Here is an 18,355-nt window from a genome sequence, read left to right on the forward strand (position 1 = left end):
TCTGTGTGCAGGAAACTACCAAAACATCTCCCAGGAGTCCAGTAAAGAGCATTTAGTGAAAAAGTAAAGTAAATGGACCCATACTGAGATGTTGATGGTGTCTGTGCTGATGAAAGGCTCAGAGAAAGGGGAGTAGTTTCATCCCAATCAGGATTCTGCTTCAAAGGTTTGTCTTCTTATATACAAAGCAGCCAGTGGCTAGCCTGGTGCTAGTCTGCTTCTCCCAAACCTGGGTGAATGTAGCAACCTGGAGGTGTTGGCATATCAAAGAACCTCCCTGGACTTCAGCTTCTTCAACAGTAAGAAGAGAGGATTGGACCAACATGCTTTTCAAAACTAACTTCTTAGGGCTGTCATGCGCCGGTAAACTCTATATACAAGAAGTGAAGAGGAGATAAAAGTATATAGAATGGATCATGAAGAGGTGAATTTCAGCTATAGTTTCTGGATTCTATTAATTACCTAATGCTTTTTTTAATTCATATTGATATCATTGGATTTAGAAATCACCAGTGCTGATTAACTTGAATAGTACATGGGAGGAGGGTGCAGACTGAATTATACGTGTTAAAGCCTTTACCTTCTTCTTGCATAGTATTGGTACCTGATGTGAGATAATAGTCTGGCTTGAGCCATTCATAGCATCTGTAACTATGGTCTTGAGTCTAGAAGGATTCCACCTTTGAGTGTTAGATCTGTGATAATGCTACTAGCTGGGAGCTGGATCATTCAGAGAGGAGGGTATTTATACAGAGACAGATTTTATGGTGTTATTCTCCATATCTAGTATGTAGTTCATGTATATTGGAGTATGCACATGTGCATTTTGTAACTTGAGTCCACCTTGGAGAGAATAGGTCTGCACACACTCTCATACATACACAATTATATGAGCAGATTTACTTGCACAGGCCCATCAGACATGCTGGAGATGTGGAGGGAAGGCCCTTGGGACATGAAATGGTTTTGAAGACATGGTTGGAATACCAATGGAAAAATAGAAATGGGATGAGTGGAATATTGCACAGACACTAGTCTTCTCTAATTTTGGGGTCAAAGGACTTTGTCTGGGCAGGGGGCACAGCTTTATTGCCCTTTCTGGTTCTTCTTTTCTGTTGTACATCATCATTCAGCTTGAGGCATGGCACTGACTTTACAGAATCCATTACTGTCTTAGGAAAATAAATATATAAGTGGTATACATGCAGTCAAATTATAGGTACACAACCACGTTGGAATCCAACTTCATCCATGAGCAGTGCTAACAGATTAACAGACTTCATCTTGCATTTGATGCCCTAGTCTCTCTCCTCCATACTGGATATGCTAGGTGATTCCATATCATAACTCATAAATCTCACTCAGAAGCTTAAAATATCAAGTTATATGTACTGGTTTGAAAGGATTATGTGCCCTAGAAAAACAGTGTTTTAATCCTGATCCAACCTTGTGGGAGCAAGCATTTCTTTGAATCCCTATTCAATAATGTAGGCTGGAGTCTTTTGATTAGATTATCTCCACACAGATGTGACACAATTGATGGTGGGTATTAACCTTTGATTAGAGGGAGATGTGACTCCACCCATTCCAGGTGGGTCTTGATTAGTTCACTGGAATCCTTTAAAAGAAGAGATGTTTTGGAGAGAGAGCAGCAGAGCCATGAGAACCACGAGTGCCCAGACAGCCAGAGACATTTGGAGATGAAGAAGGAAAATGCATCCGGGGGAGCTTCATGAAATAAGAAGCTTGGAGAGAGAGTTAGCAGACGTCGCCAAGTCCGCCATGTTTGCCATGTGCCTTTCCAGTTGCGAGAGAAACCCTGAACTTCATTGGCCTTTCTTGATTGAAGGTAACCTCTTATTGGTGCCTTAATTTGGACATTGTTATAGCCTTGTTTTAAATGGGACATTTTCACAGCCTTGGAACTGTTAACTTGCAACTTATTAAACTTCCATTTTAAAAGCTGTTCTGTTTCTAGTATATCACATTCTGGCAGCTAGCAAACTAGAACACCATACTTCTTGCTCATAGTATATGTCCGTCACAGAATGGCAAGAGGAATGTTCATTGTGGCCACTTGGGATCCAGCTGATGGAAACTAAGCTAACTATCGCCTTCCATGGTCACAAAGTCAGGCAAAAGAGAACCTGGTAAACTATATTCTGGCTCAGAAAGCTTCTCCTGGAGATAACACACATCACTTGAACTTATATGCTTTGGTTTTAGCATGTCACATGGCCAAAGCTAATGTTGAAGGCTCAAGTGTACTCTTCTCCCAGGTTTGGGGAACAAATATTGGCAAACAATAATACTTTACTGCTTTCTCTCCATGGTGAACTCATCTCTCTAATCTACCTCTTCTCTCTCTGTTCAGGAACTACTCTTACCCTCCAAGCTGATTGTTCTTCTCTTAAGAGCCTACATCTTGAATCTCCCAAACTTCCTGATTTTTAGTCTCTTCTCCAAGAGACAAGAAATATGGCATTCCATCTTTGAGAGTATCATAATTGAAAATTTATCCCATCCTTTGCAAACTATTTCCATTCTAACTAACATTAGAATGTCTGGCAACCTTAGAGTTTATTTTTCAGATAACATGTTGAATGAATGCAGTGATTTTGGATGGTTCTTACCAAAAAAAGACATTCTTTTAATAAGCACAAGAATAAATTTATTTAAGGGGTATGTCAACAGAACTCCTGATTAGCTGTTTGATCCTGGAAAGGCACCTCATCTCTCTGGTAATATTTCCCATTAGTGGGATGAGGGATTAGAACTATATTTCCTAGAGTCTTCCGGGTCTGCGATTTATGATTCTATTATTTCTGTCTCAGTCTCCCAGAAATCATATAAGCTTCTGCCATGTATTGGAAATAGTAACAGTTTATACACTTTTGTGTATGAAAAGTTGAAGCTCATTATTGAGAATGCTCTGTGGAGATTAGATAGAATTACCTTTTGCAGGTATGGAAGCATCTGGCTCCAGATGCTTGAGTGGAACGGTGAGGGAAAAAACAAAACAAAACACGCAATTATATGGTACACACGCAGGAGAGAGCTAATGAATTAGCTGGGAATACAGTTGAGAAGAAACACACCCACCCAAATTTTTCTGTGTTTGACACAGGTCAAATTATCTTTATCGTGGACTCCTATGGTTAAAACTGAGAGACAGTGACCAAAATGATTTGATTTTAGCATCTTTGTAGCTACATGGCTTAACTTACATTTATTTTTTCTTCCTTCTTCCTTTAGCATACCAGACATAACAATTCAAGGAATGATGATAAGGACTCCTACATGGACTGTTTCTTATGATCCTCCTCTGACATCACCAGTTTCCTTCCTAGGACATTAGTCTTGGTGTACCTCTAAATGGCAAGAAGCTGAAATGGAAAACGCTTTGGAATCAAATTGTGGATCCTCTGATTAAACAAGTGAATAAGGTCAGTGTGGTTTCTAACTTTCATTCACTTGTCCTCTCACTCAACAAGAATTCATTGAGAACCTCCTGTGTACCAGGCACTGTGATGGGACTGGAGACAAACATCAGTCAGAAGCAGGAGAATTAGCCCCTGCCCTGGATGCTTTCACCTTCTTATCAGGGTATATAAAAAGAGGACATGTCCCTGATAGCGATGCATGGTCAGTGCTTGACGGTAGAGGAGGGGATGGTTTATTTCTTGGGTGAATCAAGAAAAGCTACAGAGAGAAGGTGTTTTGAGTTGGGTCTTAAAGTGCATGGGTCTGGCCAACAGAGACTCAAGAAGGACATTCCAGGCAGAGGGAACAACTCAGGCAAAGGAACAAAAGTGAATAGATCCTCTTAGTTTGCAAGCCTGCTGTGACAAATACTGCAAAATGGGTTGACTTAAGCAGTGAGGATTTACTGGCCCATGGTTTCAGAGGCCGGAAGTCCAACATGGAGGTATTGATGATGCTGCACTTTCTCCCCGAAGCCTGCAGCATTCTGGGGCTGCCTCGCCTCCATCCGTGGAGTTCCGTAGCTTGCATCTCTGCCTCCCTCTTCTCCTTTCCACTAACTTCTGGCTTCTTCCTCTGACATCTCATTGTAAGGCCTCCAGTAATGTGGATTAAGGCCCACCCTGATTCAGTCTGACCTTAACAGGATCTTAGCAGGTCCTATTTACCAATTAGTCAACATCTTAACTGATAATACATCTTCACTGGGTCCTGTCTGCCAATGGGTTCCCACCCACAAGAACATGGATTAAGTAATGAATTTGTCTTTTAATGGGGTACATTATCCAACCTACCCGTAGACCTAATTGTTTGGGGAATGTTGATTCCTACCTACGGGAAGCAGCTCTAAGGTATTGATAACCCATTTTTCCAAAGATGTCCTTTTAATTTCTTCTATATCTGAAAACAAGCGGGGAGAAAGTGTGGTGATGATCAGGTCAGGAAAGGGAGGCTTGAGTGCCGTAAGGGAACGTCCAGCCCAGGGAATGACCAGAATGGGACTGTGATGTGCCCTCTGGGAGCTGTGGAACTAATGGACAGAAGCCCAGGCCTGCTCGCTGTCAAATACTCAGGATCAGAAAAATTGTTCTGCCAGTGGCCATCTGTGTGATCTCAGGCATAACAACTCCTCTGAACCTCAGTCTCCTCCTCTATACAATGGAATGATAGTACCCACCCCATGGGGTTGCTGGGAGGAGTAACTGAGTCACACATGCAAATCTCTTTGACTGGTTCCTGGCACATATTAAGCACTGCCAGGTTTTGTTGATGTTGCTATAATTGTCAATTTAACAGTCCTTAAATTATATTCCCCCATTGTTACTGAGTGGTGACTTCATTTTCTTGCAGTGATTTTTCTGTTACAGTCCCAAACATTGTCATTTGGAAAGGAATAATAGGATCAGAGAAGGCTCTAATTAACTTCCTATGAACTGATTTGTTTTGGAAGAAAATAATTTTATTCTGATTAGTTCACATATAACAATATCACAGCAGCTGATTTAAGGAGGCCACACAAACACTTGTCCAGCCCCAACTCAATACCATCTCAGTGTCTTTTCTACAGTAGGAACACCCTCTTTCTTTGTGATTCTGAAGCAAGGAAGCAATAAATTAATGGTAGAGGAGAGGTTTAACTGGTGGTTTTACACTTTCTACTTTCACTATCAGTTACAGTTTTCTGCTCAATTAGCTTGGTCATGAGAGCAGATTTTCCATTTCTTCATTTTGAACTCCTTAATTAGGCTAATCCATTTGCAAATCTGCACAGCTTCAGCACCTCACTGAAACCCTCATAAAGCCTAAGGTCACTCCGATTCTGGGCGCACTCCAAAAACTTTCATCTCCTCGTGGCAAGGGCCAAACTGCTGCTGCTGCAGCTGCTGGTGGGACGTAGGGAGGCTCCCTGAGGCTCCTGGAATGTGACGTCCAGCCTTGAGGGCTCAGCATTTCTCCCTCCGCTGAAGATCACGGTGATGGCTTGACCCAGCGTGCGCCCAACTGCGGAGCCCACAGCCGCGCGGGCTGCAGTGCCTGCCACCTGGGCCATCGGACCTGGCTGCCGGGCGCAGCAGCAGGGGAGCCAACTGCAGGTGGTAGGGCTGCTGCTGGCGGCTGCGCTGCTGGAGCGGGCCTCCGGCGTGGGAAGCGGCTCTGGCTTCCACGCGGCATCACAACTACAGGACAGCTGGACTTCTAGAAGGATGCAAGTCAGGGGAAGGAGCCAGGCGGCTTCTGTGCAGAAAGACTCAACTAGTTCTTCTTTTGAGTATTTAACTATGAGCAAGGCCCAATGGTAGCTTCCTGAAACAGTGCATTATAAAGAAGAGAACTCTGGAAACTTGATGTTTTTTATCTTGGATCTACTTAAGAGTAGCCGTGTGGCTTTTTTGAGCTTCAGTTTACACGTAGTTTTCAGAGGCTAATACGACTTCTAACGTGTTGCAGTGGAGATGTGTTTTATGTGTGCTCTGGGCCAGGCATGGAGGATGCTGTGGTGCTAAGCTTGATAGCCTACCCACTTAAAAAAATATTTACTGGCCTACTATGGATCAAGGGGAAATCAAGGCTTGGAGAGATTTTGGAATTTTCTCCAGCTGCTTGTAAACACCACTCAAAATCATCGACTACCAAAAAGAATCTGCTTTTTTTTTTCCCTTTTGAAGCTAGAGGAGCACATTTTACATTCCTGTGGGTCCTCTCTTCTAATCTAAGTTTTTTTTTCCCCGGTAGCATTTTTAAGACTTCCCTGGTGTTTGGGTCAGATTTTTGGTATCATCTGAAGACTTCACCAGTGTGTTTTTTATTCCTTCTTCTGGGGACTGAGAAGAAATGGCCAATTCAAATGAAAGTCGTCACCCCCTGCTGCGTCCCTGCTTGCCTACCCAGCTGCTATCACATTTCACCACCCTGTGGTTTCTGTGCTTTCCTCAGTTCGCATCTTATTAAACCACACTCATGGCTTAGCTTCAGGGCTGGGAATGGAAATTATTCTCCTTGAGAAGCCTGATGCTGTTATTGTTAAGTAGCTGCAGACGTCCATTTGAAGGTCCATGACAATAATTGTGCACATTGTTTTCGCCTTTATTTCTTGAAGAGCCATACTTAGAAATTTCTACCAGCTGATTTATCTATCATCAGACTGTGAGGATCCCAATAGCCTATCTTTTCTCCTTCCAATCCAAGGAAAGCTGTATTTGAATTGTATTCAAATTCACTCACTGTGAGACATAAAATGAAACTCAGTTTCCCCATCTATGAAAGGGGGATTTATAATACTTACCTCTACAAGGCTAATATGAAAATCAGACAAACGATGTGGAATTATTTTATGATGTGCCACAATAATAGAAAAAAGTAATTCAGACTTAATAAGACAAGGTATTATTAATAACCTCTGACTAGTGACCTCTTAATCCCCTCCTCAACTCTCCTTCTGTCTGCCCTCTCTACCCTCATGACTCTCTAGACTTTTTTTGATATATGGGCCCTTGTGTTAATTCTAGCATCTGGCAGGAATTTGAGACCGGGGTTTTCTAAAATTCTGGTTGTCCCCACTTTTCATCTTAAACTCCTATCAGATCCCCGCTAAAGGCAAGTAGTACCAAACCGAAGACTCCGAGGATCAGGGGTTGTAAGTGATTTGAAGCAGAGACTTATCTGCAGAGTTGGGTAAATCAAGACCAGCAAGGCAACCGACCACTCAGGGCTTAAGTGGGAGCCATGCCAGAGGGAAAGTCCTGCCTTTGTTAGCACTGCGAATAAAGCAGGGCCAGTCTGAAGATAAAGAGAGGTGGAGAAGAGGGAGAGAGTTCATCTGATTGAAGAAGGCAGCTGGGTACTGAGTGTCACCTGCAGCTCATTTTAGTGCTTTCTAATACATCATTTTCCCTTTGTCTTTGAAAGTATCTCCTGGGGAGAGGCCCTTTGGCAAGTAGGGAAGCTAGCTAGGCATGCATGCTTCTCATCTTTTCCTCCATCCTCATCCTAATTGGAAACAAACAACTCAAAGCTGGTTGACTTTTTGGCTGATCCAATTTGTTTCAAACTCCACTTTCAGCCAATTCTTCATAGGCAAATTCTTCCAGGAAAGCTGAAACTATTCCATGGAAACTGTTGAGGAGATATGGCTTATGGATGGAGATAGTAGAGGTTACTGTCTTATAGAGTCTAAGCTCTAGAAAGGTTTCAAGAGGTCGTTTTACAGATGAGGAAACCAAGGCCAGAATGCTGAGTTGAGTTACCCAGAGCTTCACTTCCAAGGGTCCCGCCTTACTAACTCCTTTTCTAGAGGAGGAGAGGAATACAAAAGACTCACTGCCTCAGGAAAAGAAAGGGAGTGACTGAGACAGAATCTGCTAGGCTGAGCCAATCTTGTCAAAGGTTAGGTTGGAAGAGTGGGAGTGAAAAATGCCAAGACAAGTCAGATTTCTTAGAAATGGAGACACTACAGAGTAAAAATCGAGCTAGGACTTGGAATAAACAAGTCAAAACCAAGAGCCAATACTAGGTGGGGACAGAGTGACAGCTGAGAGTGATTTAGGGACAGAATGGTGAAAAACAAGCTGTCTTCAAGTTAATAAAATCAAACAGGAGTTACGTAAAGTAAACACAATACCTGGATTCTGTAATGGCTCCTCATTGTCTGGCACGAGAGACCTTCATGATCTACTCCCATTTATTTCCCTGTTTTCCCCTAGTATCCTTGATCCAACCAAGTAGAACCAATCCAGCTCCTATCCTGTCCTGTGTTCAGTCTCCAGGGCTTTTCTCAGGCTGTTCTCTCTGCTTGTAATGTGGTTTCCCCTCCTGTCCCTCTTCTCAAATCCAGGCAAATTCTATATATCTTTCAAAGTCCTGTTCCATCCCTACCATCTTCATGAAGCTTCTATGTGTCCCCGAATCTGTACTCAGCTCCCTCTTCTCTGGCCTCCAGTGGCAGCAGATACCCACACTGTTGGAGGTATTTATGCATAGGCGTTGTAGCATCATCTCCTCCTTCTTCCTGGAAAGTCCACAAGTAATTTGTTTTTGTACCCTCACAGGCCTTACCTGTGTGTTTCACACTTGGTAGCTGCTCAGAAATTATTTGCAGAAAGATTGGGCATAGATGAGAATACATAATATTGGAGCCAATGTATTTGGCTGTAGCCAGACTTACAGGAGCATCATGTCCCTAAGTAAAGGAAAAACATAGGGAAATTGGGAACATTCAGAGGAGAGCCACACAGATGATAAATACATTTAAAAATAGGCTAAAGGAGGTCAATCTAAAGAAAAATAAAACTTGGGACTTTTCCAGAGAAGTGAGGCACATTCATTGGTCTTTCTCCAGGCCCATAAAGGGCTTTTACCCAGAGAATTGACAGCAGCTGCTTTTCATCCCTGACCAAGACAGATTAGTAAGAAATTAACTTAAACAGAGGCATTATTGAGACCACGAACAGGGAAAATATTTCTGAGAAGGTGATTAAATTCTCAGATGAATCACCAAAGGGATTTGTAGACTTTAGGTCTCCAAAAGACTATTAAAAAACAGATTCTTGTGTGTCAAGGCTAGTTTAGAGGCTTCCTCTGGAATGCCATTGAATGAACTTGACAATCTGTTCTCTCACACCTTCAGGAACTGGCCAGGTGTCTGCCTTTCAAGGACCCAGCAGTCAGTTCCAGGTTGGTCCAGAAGGTGGCGGTCATGCCCAGTGAGAGCCCATAGCCAGAACTATCCAGAGCAGTTCACTGCCAGCTCAACTGAGAGAGTAAGTCTACGAGGTTTGGAAGTGCACAGATACCCAGGCACGGTGTGCGGAAGTCTAGTAAGCACCCTCCACGGGGATCCCAGGAAGCTTCCACCGAGGTGAGTTTTCTTACATTCTCCACTTCTGTCCCATCAGTGCTTCTGGGTATTATGAACAAAACGTGGGCTTGGCATCTTGGAAAAATCCTCCCTTCTAGATATGGCCTCACGGCCTGTCATTGCCATGAATTCTCGAGGGTCTGTGCACAGAGAACCAGTGGTGTTCTAAAACTCTTTCTGATCTGCCTCTACAAACCCTAGCGTGGGGAATAATGCATCACCCAAAACAAAGCCAAACAAAATAAAAAAGAATGGGTGGAAAGAAACAATGACAGATAATTCTGAAGCTATTTGACTTAAGGAACACACATACACAGTGCAGCCTGCCTGCTGCATTCATTACGCTCCTTCTGAGGCATCCTGCCCTGGTCCGTGAAGTTTCCTTGTGCTGAGGCTGTGAATTCGATGGCTCTGCTGCCACCCAACAGACCAAGCACTGGTGACTCAGCCTGAGACAACCTCTAGGGGCTGGACCGGTGGGCAGATCCCACCTGGGAAGGTGGTCTGGTCTAATGATTGTTCCAAATTAAAAGCGACAACCAATCAGATAGATCTTCTACCAGGGAAGGAATATGAGGGACATTCACACAATAAGGCAATGGGGAGTTGCTCCTGGACCCCTAAGGCTGTTATTGAAAAGTTATCCTGAATAAATAAGGCCCACTCCAGTCATGGAATTGTTGGGTCACAGAGTGCCAAACACTGCTGAGAAAGCTTCCTTTGTGTCCCCGCTTCCCTCATCCCATATTTAGTGTCTTCCCATCACCTCCGTGGTCCAAGCACATCTCTTCTGTGCAACTTGTAAGTGTGTAATAAACGGTGTGACATTGTCCTTGCCCCACACCCTCCACTCCCCACCCTTCCCCCTTCCCCCTGCTGTCTTTTGAATTTCATTTTATTTTTGCATCCCCAGAAGAGAGAGGTCAACCAGAATTCTAGGCGTCTGGAGCCCCAGAAATTATGACCATGCTTTGTTGGCAGGTAGAGATGCATGGGGGCCCTGGGGTGAAGGAAGAATTGCAGCAGTTTTCACATGGCCCTGACAATGCAGTAGACACCAAGCCAACATGTGGGGTCTGGCTGAGCTTGAATCCCTGCTCTAGTCCTTGTGAAATGAATAATCTCTTTAAGGGCCTCTTTCCTCATTTGCAAAACAGGGCTAGTAATACCTACCTTAGAAGGTTGTAGTAAGAATTAAATAAGATTATGTATATAAACACTTAGAAAAAAAATGCCTATCTGGCATAATGAATGGTTAATAAATGATAATTCTTGTACTATGGAATCACTCCGTCTCCTCCATTGGACTATGAGATCCTATTAACATTTATGTCTCTATTTCCCAGTAAGTGATCAGTTAGTGTGCTTTGAATGAATGTGGGAAACGAAGGTAGGAAACTGAGAAATTTGTGAGACATTTTGACCAAGTTTGGGTGAAATTATCTTTTGCTTTCTTGCTTTTCAATAGCACCTACTCTCAGCCCCCATGTGCATCCTAAGGTAAGTTACCTTTTTTTTTTTTTTAATGTCTCTACAACCCTATTCCATTCTGATACTCTTTGGATGAGGAATCATAACTTATCCTGCATTGGTTTAATTATTATATATTGAAATCCCACTACGTTGAATCAACTGAAAGAAATGGTGGTATTATTACCAACTAAAGGGAGAAGGATGGCCTGGATGTCTTTCAATAAAAAAGCAAGGAGTTTGGAACTTGGGGGCTGAACGTACGATATTGGTAGATGGGAGGACGGAGTGGGAAGATGGGATGCAACCAGGGGTGGATATCTTCAATATCCTATGCTTTGAAAATGTGGTGCTTTCTTTGGACCTATTTCAGATGTCAAAAGCAGCAGGGATGTCAGGACACAGCAGACCGTGGATTATGGCTGACTCTAATGACCATGTTCACTGTGTTCATTGTTCTGGATGTTAATATACACAGTAAATGATAGTCCTTTAATTAAAGGTTGGAAGTGCCCCATACTAAGGCAGCTGGGTGACATCATCACTGACCACTGAAAGGAAACCCAAGACATCTACTTGCTGGCCAGTAAATTATGGCCCTGAAGACCATTTAACTATTTGTGTATGTGGGTATGGTGAGTGAGAGCAGGCTCAGCAGCTGACCTCACCCTATTGGCAGTTCTTGATTTTACTGGGAGAAGAGAGGCATCATTCTGAAACTAGAAAAGTCCATTGAAATCTCAGTTAATCACATCATAAATCAAGTATTGTCTTAGTGGGGGTATTAGTCACAGTTCTCTAGGGATACACAACCAACAAGCGATATCTGTAAATATGAGACTGTATACAAGTGTCTCATGCAGCTTTGGAGGTCTTCGTTGATGAATTCCCCTGGAGAAGCTGGCTGGATGAAGTGGAGATGAAAGTTCTCTCTTCTGTGTGTTTTGACATTGTTACCTCTCTCCTAAAATCTCCAAGAGACTGGATTAAACCCAACTGATGGGATTCTCTCATTGCAGAAGATACTCCCCTTAGTTGATGGTAGATGGAATCAGATATAGATGCAATCAACTGACTGATAATTTCATACACCAGCCTTTTGGTTTATTAACCGGCCATGAAATGTCCAAACAGTAATGTTTAGGCGAGTGCTTGCTTGACCAGGTATCAGGGCACCATTACCTGGCCAAGTTAACACCTGAATCCAAATAACAGTCCACTCCTTGTCAACTTGGCAGCTACACACATCGCCTTAAACCATACTGAATCTCTAAATAGAACACAATAACAGACATATTTTTCACCTAACAATACTCAACTGTCTGTGCAATGGAAACACACTAAATCTCTCCAACATATAGTGCAAATCCTTGGGTAACATTCACTTTTAAGCTTGATATCCTATAACTTAAATACTATAACATGAACAATACAACTTATATCATATGATAAGGGGATAAAAGAGATAAGAATGTGAAGGTATTTGCTTTATGAACAAATACAAACATACTCTTAGCAAAGCAAGGAAGGGCTATTCATACTTTAAATTATTACATTATTACAGTCCTTGTTTCTGTAACTGATCATGTGGTTTTACTTCATATTTATTACTACCTTCTCCCACTACTCATTCCACGTTCCCTTTACTCTCAGCAAGCACTGCGGCTGGCTGTGGTTCTTTGCCTGAAGTTTCTGGGCCATTGGTAGTCCTGCCTGGGGATTGGGTTTTTGCAGTTTTCCATTGACTTTAATCATAGGGCATGGTAGTACTAATGGACGCCCTAGGGGGTCTGCTGTACTCCAGGAAAATTCTTCTTTACCTCCATTGTGTAGTTGCAGTCCTATTTCTTCTTCTTCTTCTTTTTTTTTTTTTTTAATTTTTTTTATTAATCAAAAAAAAGAAAAGAAATTAACGCAACATTTAGAAATCATTCCATTCTACAAATGCACTCAGTAATTCTTAGTATCATCACATAGATGTATGATCATCATTTCTTAGTATATTTGCATCGATTTAGGAAAAGAACTAGCAAAACAGCAGAAAAAGATATAGAATGTTAATATAGAGAAGAGAATTAAAATAATAATACTAATAAAATACATATATATATATATAAATAGGAAAAAGAAAAAAACAAAAACAAAAGATACCAACACACAAACAAACAAAAAACCATATTTCAGGTGCAGCTTCATTCAGTGTTCCAACCTAGTTACATTACACCTAGGTATTATTGTGCTGTCCATTTTTGAGTTTTTGTATCTAGTCCTGTTGCACAGTCTGTATCCCTTCAGCTCCAATTACCCATTATCTTACCCTGTTTCTAACTCCTGCTGGTCTCTGTTACCAATGATATATTCCAAGCTGATTCTCGAATGTCGGTTCACATCAGTGGGACCTTACAGTATTTGTCCTTTAGTTTTGGGCTAGACTCACTCAGCATAATGTTCTCTAGGTCCATCCATGTTACTACATGCTTCATAAGTTTAGTCTGTCTTAAAGCTGCATAATATTCCATCGTAGGTATACACCACAGTTTGTTTAGCCACTCATCTGTTGATGGACATTTTGGCTGTTTCCATCTCTTTGCAATTGTAGATAATGCTGCTATAAACACTGGTGTGCAAATGTCCGTCTGTGTCTTTGCCCTTAAGTCCTTTGAGTAGATACCTAGCAGTGGTATTGCTGGGTCGTAATCCATTCTGCCATTCTACGTCTTTTGATTGGGAAATTCAGTCCATTAACTTTTAGTATTATTACTGTTTGGATAATATTTTCCTCTACCATTTTGGCTTTTGTATTATATATATCATATCTGATTTTCCTTCTTTCTACACTTTACTCCACACCTCTCTTTTCTGTCTTTTCGTATCTGACTTTAGTGCTCCCTTTAGTATTTCTTGCAGAGCTGGTCTCTTGGTCACAAATTCTCTCAGTGACTTTTTGTCTATAAATGTTTTAATTTCTCCTTCATTTTTGAAGGACAATTTTGCTGGATATAGGAGTCTTGGTTGGCAGTTTTTCTCTTTTAGTAATTTAAATATATCATCCCACTGTCTTCTAGCTTCCATGGTTTCTGCTGAGAAATCTACACATAGTCTTATTGGGTTTCCCTTGTATGTGACAGATTGTTTTTCTCTTGCTGCTTTCAAGATCCTCTCTTTCTCTTTGACCTCTGACATTCTAACTAGTAAGTGTCTTGGAGAACGCCTATTTGGGTCTATTCTCTTTGGGGTGTGCTGCACTTCTTGGATCTGCAAATTTAGGTCTTTCATAAGAGTTGGGAAATTTTCAGTGATAATTTCTTCCATTAGTTTTTCTCCTCCTTTTCCCTTCTCTTCTCCTTCTGGGATGCCCACAACACGTATATTTGTGCGCTTCATATTGTCATTCAGTTCCCTGATCCCCTGCTCAAGTTTTTCCATTCTTTTCCCTATAGTTTCTGTTTCTTTTTGGAATTCAGATGTTCCATCCTCCAGTTCACTAATTGTAGCTTCTGTCTCTTTAGATCTACCATTGTAGGTATCCATTGTTTTTTCCATTTTTTCTTCTTTGTCCTTCACTCCCATAAGTTCTGTGATTTGTTTTTTCAGATTTTCTATTCCTTCTTTTTGTTCAGCCCATGTCTTCTTCATGTCCTCCCTCAATTTATTGATTTGGTTTTTGAAGACTTCTTCCATTTCTGTTCGTATATTCAGCATTAGTTGTCTCAGCTCCTGTATCTCATTTGAACTATTGGTTTGTTCCTTTGACTGGGCCATATCTTCAATTTTCCGAGCGTCATCCATTATTTTCTGCTGGTGTCTGGGCATTTGATCAGATTTCCCTGAGTGTGGGACCCAGCTGGTTGAAAGGTTTTTCTGTGAAATCTCTGGGCTCTGTTTTTCTTTTCCTGCCCAGTAGGTGGCGCTCGTGGCGCTCGTCTGTCTGCACGGTAGTCGGCCCGGGAAACCGCGCGTGAAGGCGGGGGTCGCTGGCCGCAGCGGCTTGGGAGAGTGCCGGTCCTAATTGCCCAGCTGGCCCGAAACGCCAAGCGTGACGGGAGGGCCCCGCTATCCAACGTTCCCAGTCAGACCGGGGAGCCACGTGCGTGGAGGGGACCCCTGTCGCCAGCCGCCCCAGCTGGGAAAATGCGCGCCCCTCGAGTATCTCACCACAGCGGATTCTCCCTGCCTGTTCAGCTGTTCCAGAGTGGGGTACGCTGTCTTTTTGGTCTCTGTCGTGACTCCGGGAGCTGTTTCGTATTGTTTCTGTTTCTTTAGTTGCTTTTCTGGAGGAGGAACTAAGACCCGCGCGTCTTACTAAGCCGCCATCTTCTCCGGAAGTCCCTATTTCTTCTTGATAGTCAGGATCAATCACCCCAGACAGAACAGTAATCTCTATCCTTGCCTGTTGATGCAGAGGCATGAGAAGCCTAAATTGGCCGGGTGGCCATCTTAACTTCTAGTTCAATGGCATCATCATCAGGTCTCCTGGTGGGAACACTCTGCCTTTTGGAACTAAGACCTGTAGACCAGTAGAGCTTAAGATTGCAGGGGCAGAAAGCAAAATGGATCACTAGGGGTGATAGTGAGTGGTGCCATTCCCATTTCTACCCCTTGATACCTGAAGCCATGGATCCTGGCTATGGGAGAAACAGCACCATACAGTGAACTCTGACTCAGAGCATACACAGCCTTCTGGAGAACACTGCCTCAGCTCTGCAAGGTATTGCCACCTAGTCGGTACCATAATCGGGTCTTCAGAAGGTCATTCCGCCATTCTATAAACTCAGCTGCCTCTGGATGGTGGGGAACACGGTAAGATCAGAGAATTCCATGAGAATGTGTCCATTCTCACACTTCATTTGCTGTGAAGTGGGCTCCTTAATCAGAAGCCATGCTGTGTGGCATACTGTGATGGTGGATAAGGCATTCTGTAAGTCCACAGATGGTATTTTTGACAGAAGCATTGCATATAGGGAAGGGAAACTCATATCCAGAGTATGTGTCTATTCCTTTAGAACAAATCATTGCCCCTTCCATGATGGAAGTGGTCCAGTGTAATCAACCTGCCACCAGGTAGCAGGCTGATCACCTTGGGGAATGGTGTCATACTGGGGACTGAGTGTAGGTCTTTGCTGCTGGAAGATTGGGCACTCAGCAGTGGCTGTTGCCAGGTTGCATTGGTGAGTGGAAGTTCATTTTGCTGAGCCCATGCATAACTTCTATGGGTAATGAGTCCATTGGGTAATGGCAGAAGTAGCTTGGGAAAGAGGCAGACTGGTATCCACAGAATAGGTCTTCTTATCCACTTAATTGTTAAAACCTTCCTCTGCTGAAGTCACCCTCTAGAGACATTCACATTCATGTTCTTTGCCCACTCAGAGAGGTCTATCCACATACCTCTTTCCCAGACCTCTTTGTCACCAATATTCCAATCATGTTCCTTCCAAGTCCCTGACCATCCAGCCAAACCACTAACAGTAGCCCATGAGTCAGTATACCAGTGCACCTCTGGCCAGTTCTCCTCCCAAGAAAAATGAATAACCAGGTGCACTATTCAAAGTTCTGCCACTGAGAGGATTTCCCCTCACCACCGTCCTTCAGGGACATCCCCAAAAAGGGCAACAGTGCTGCAGCTGTCCACTTTCAGGTGGTCACTGCATATTATGCAGAACCAACTGTAAACCAGGCTGAGTTTTTTCTTTCTCAGCCAACTGACTTAAGAAATTCCCCAAGAGGCCACAGCTCTTGTCTGGAGAAGAGAAAGTAATGTGGTAGGAGTTGGGGCCATAGGCATTTTGGTCACTTCCTCATGCTTCTCACTTATGCCTTCAGGACCTGCTCGAGCCCTTTCTCATATATACCATTTCTATTTTATGATGGAGTGCAGTTGTACACACCTAACTTTATGGTCAGACAACACCCAGTTCATGACAGGCAACCAGGTTTCATGGTAACTTGATGGCCCATGGTTAAGCGTTCAGTCTCAACTAAGGCCCAGTAGCAGGCAAAAAGCTGTTTGTCAAAAGGAGAGCAGTTATCTGCAGAGGATGGCAAGGTTTTACTCCAAAATCCTAAGGTCCTGCATTGTGTTTCTCTTATAGGGGCCTGCCAAAGGCTCCAGATAGCCTCTCTATTTGCCACTGACACTTCCAGCACTATTGTATCTGCTAGATCATATGGCCCCAGCAGAAAAGCAGCTTGCACAGCAACCTGTACCTGTCTCAGTCCCCATTCAAAAGTAGCAGCTTTTCTGGTTACTCAGAAAATGGACCAGAGTAGCACACCCAAATGAGGAATATGTTGTCTCCAAAATCCCAAGAGACCACCTATGTGTTTTGTCTCTTCTTGGTCATAGGAGGGGCCAGATGCAACAGCTTATCCTTCATCTTAGAAGGGGTATCACAACATGCCCCATATCACTGGATATGTAGAAGTTTCACTGAGGTGGAAGGCTCCTGTATTTTTGTTGGGTTTATTTCCTATCCCCAGACATGCAAATGCCTTACTAATAAGTCTAGAGTAGTTGCTGCTCCTTGCTTACTAGGTCCAATCAACATAATATCATCAATATAATGGACCAGTGTGACATCTTGTAGGAGAGAGAAATGAGCAGGATGCCTGCAGACAAGATTGTGACATAGGGCTGGAGAGTTGCTAAACCCCTAGGTAGGGTATTGAAGGTATACTATTGGCCATGACAGCTGAAAATGAACAGTTTCTGGTGGTCCTTTACTGATAGCTATTAAGAAAAATGTATTTACCAAATCAATAGCTGCATACCAGGTACCAGGGCATATGTTGATTGGCTCAAGCAATTATACACAACTAGAACAGCTTGGTCACCACCTGGTTAAATTTTTAATAATCCTCTGTCATCTTCCAAGACCCATCTTTTTTTTGCATATGCCAGATAGGATATGGTGTATGGAGTTGAATGGAGATGTAATAGGAATCACCACCCCTGCATCCTTCATGACCTTAAGAGAGGCACTAATCTCTGCAATCCCTTCAGGAATCCTGCATTGCTTCTGATTTACTATTTTGCTAGGTAGGGGCTGTTCTAGTGGCTTCTAATTGGCCTTTCCTACCATAATAACCCTCAATCCACAAGTCAGGGAACTAAGGTGGGGATTCTGTCAGTTGTTGAGTATGTCTATTCCAATTATGCATTCCAGGACTGGGGAAATGACCACAGAATGGGTCTGGGACCCATTGGTCTAACTGTGAGATGGACCTGAGCTAAAACTCCATTGATCCCCTGACCTCCATAAGCCTCTACTCTGACTGGTAGAGCAGAGTGATGTTTTGGGTCTTCTGGAGTTAATGTCACTTCTGAGCCCGTGTCTCATAATCCCTCAGATACCTGAACATTTCCTTTTCCCCAGTACACTGTTACCCTGGTAAAAGGCCATAGGTCTCCATAAAAAGCTCTGGGAGGAAGACTAATGGTATAGACTGTGGGGAGTGTAACAGGGTCTTTCCCCAAGGGCACTGGCTTTCATCTCATTTGAGGTGTTCTGGGTCTGTGAACTGTCTCAAGTCTGAGGATTGATTAAGGGG

General features: G+C 42.9%; 1 long non-coding RNA gene across 1 annotated transcript in view; it reads left to right on the forward strand.

Moving 5' to 3' along the window:
• The window catches only part of LOC143655108 (uncharacterized), a 93,647-nt gene that overhangs the window by 6,064 nt on the left and 69,228 nt on the right, over window positions 1-18,355 (forward strand). The window contains exons 2-4 of the long non-coding RNA XR_013162053.1: window positions 3,256-3,446; window positions 9,107-9,337; window positions 10,806-10,837. This is a non-coding gene — a long non-coding RNA (uncharacterized LOC143655108). The remainder of the gene's footprint in view (window positions 1-3,255; window positions 3,447-9,106; window positions 9,338-10,805; window positions 10,838-18,355) is intronic.

Source organism: Tamandua tetradactyla, chromosome 14 (genome assembly GCF_023851605.1).
Source record: "Tamandua tetradactyla isolate mTamTet1 chromosome 14, mTamTet1.pri, whole genome shotgun sequence".
NCBI lineage: Eukaryota > Metazoa > Chordata > Mammalia > Pilosa > Myrmecophagidae > Tamandua > Tamandua tetradactyla.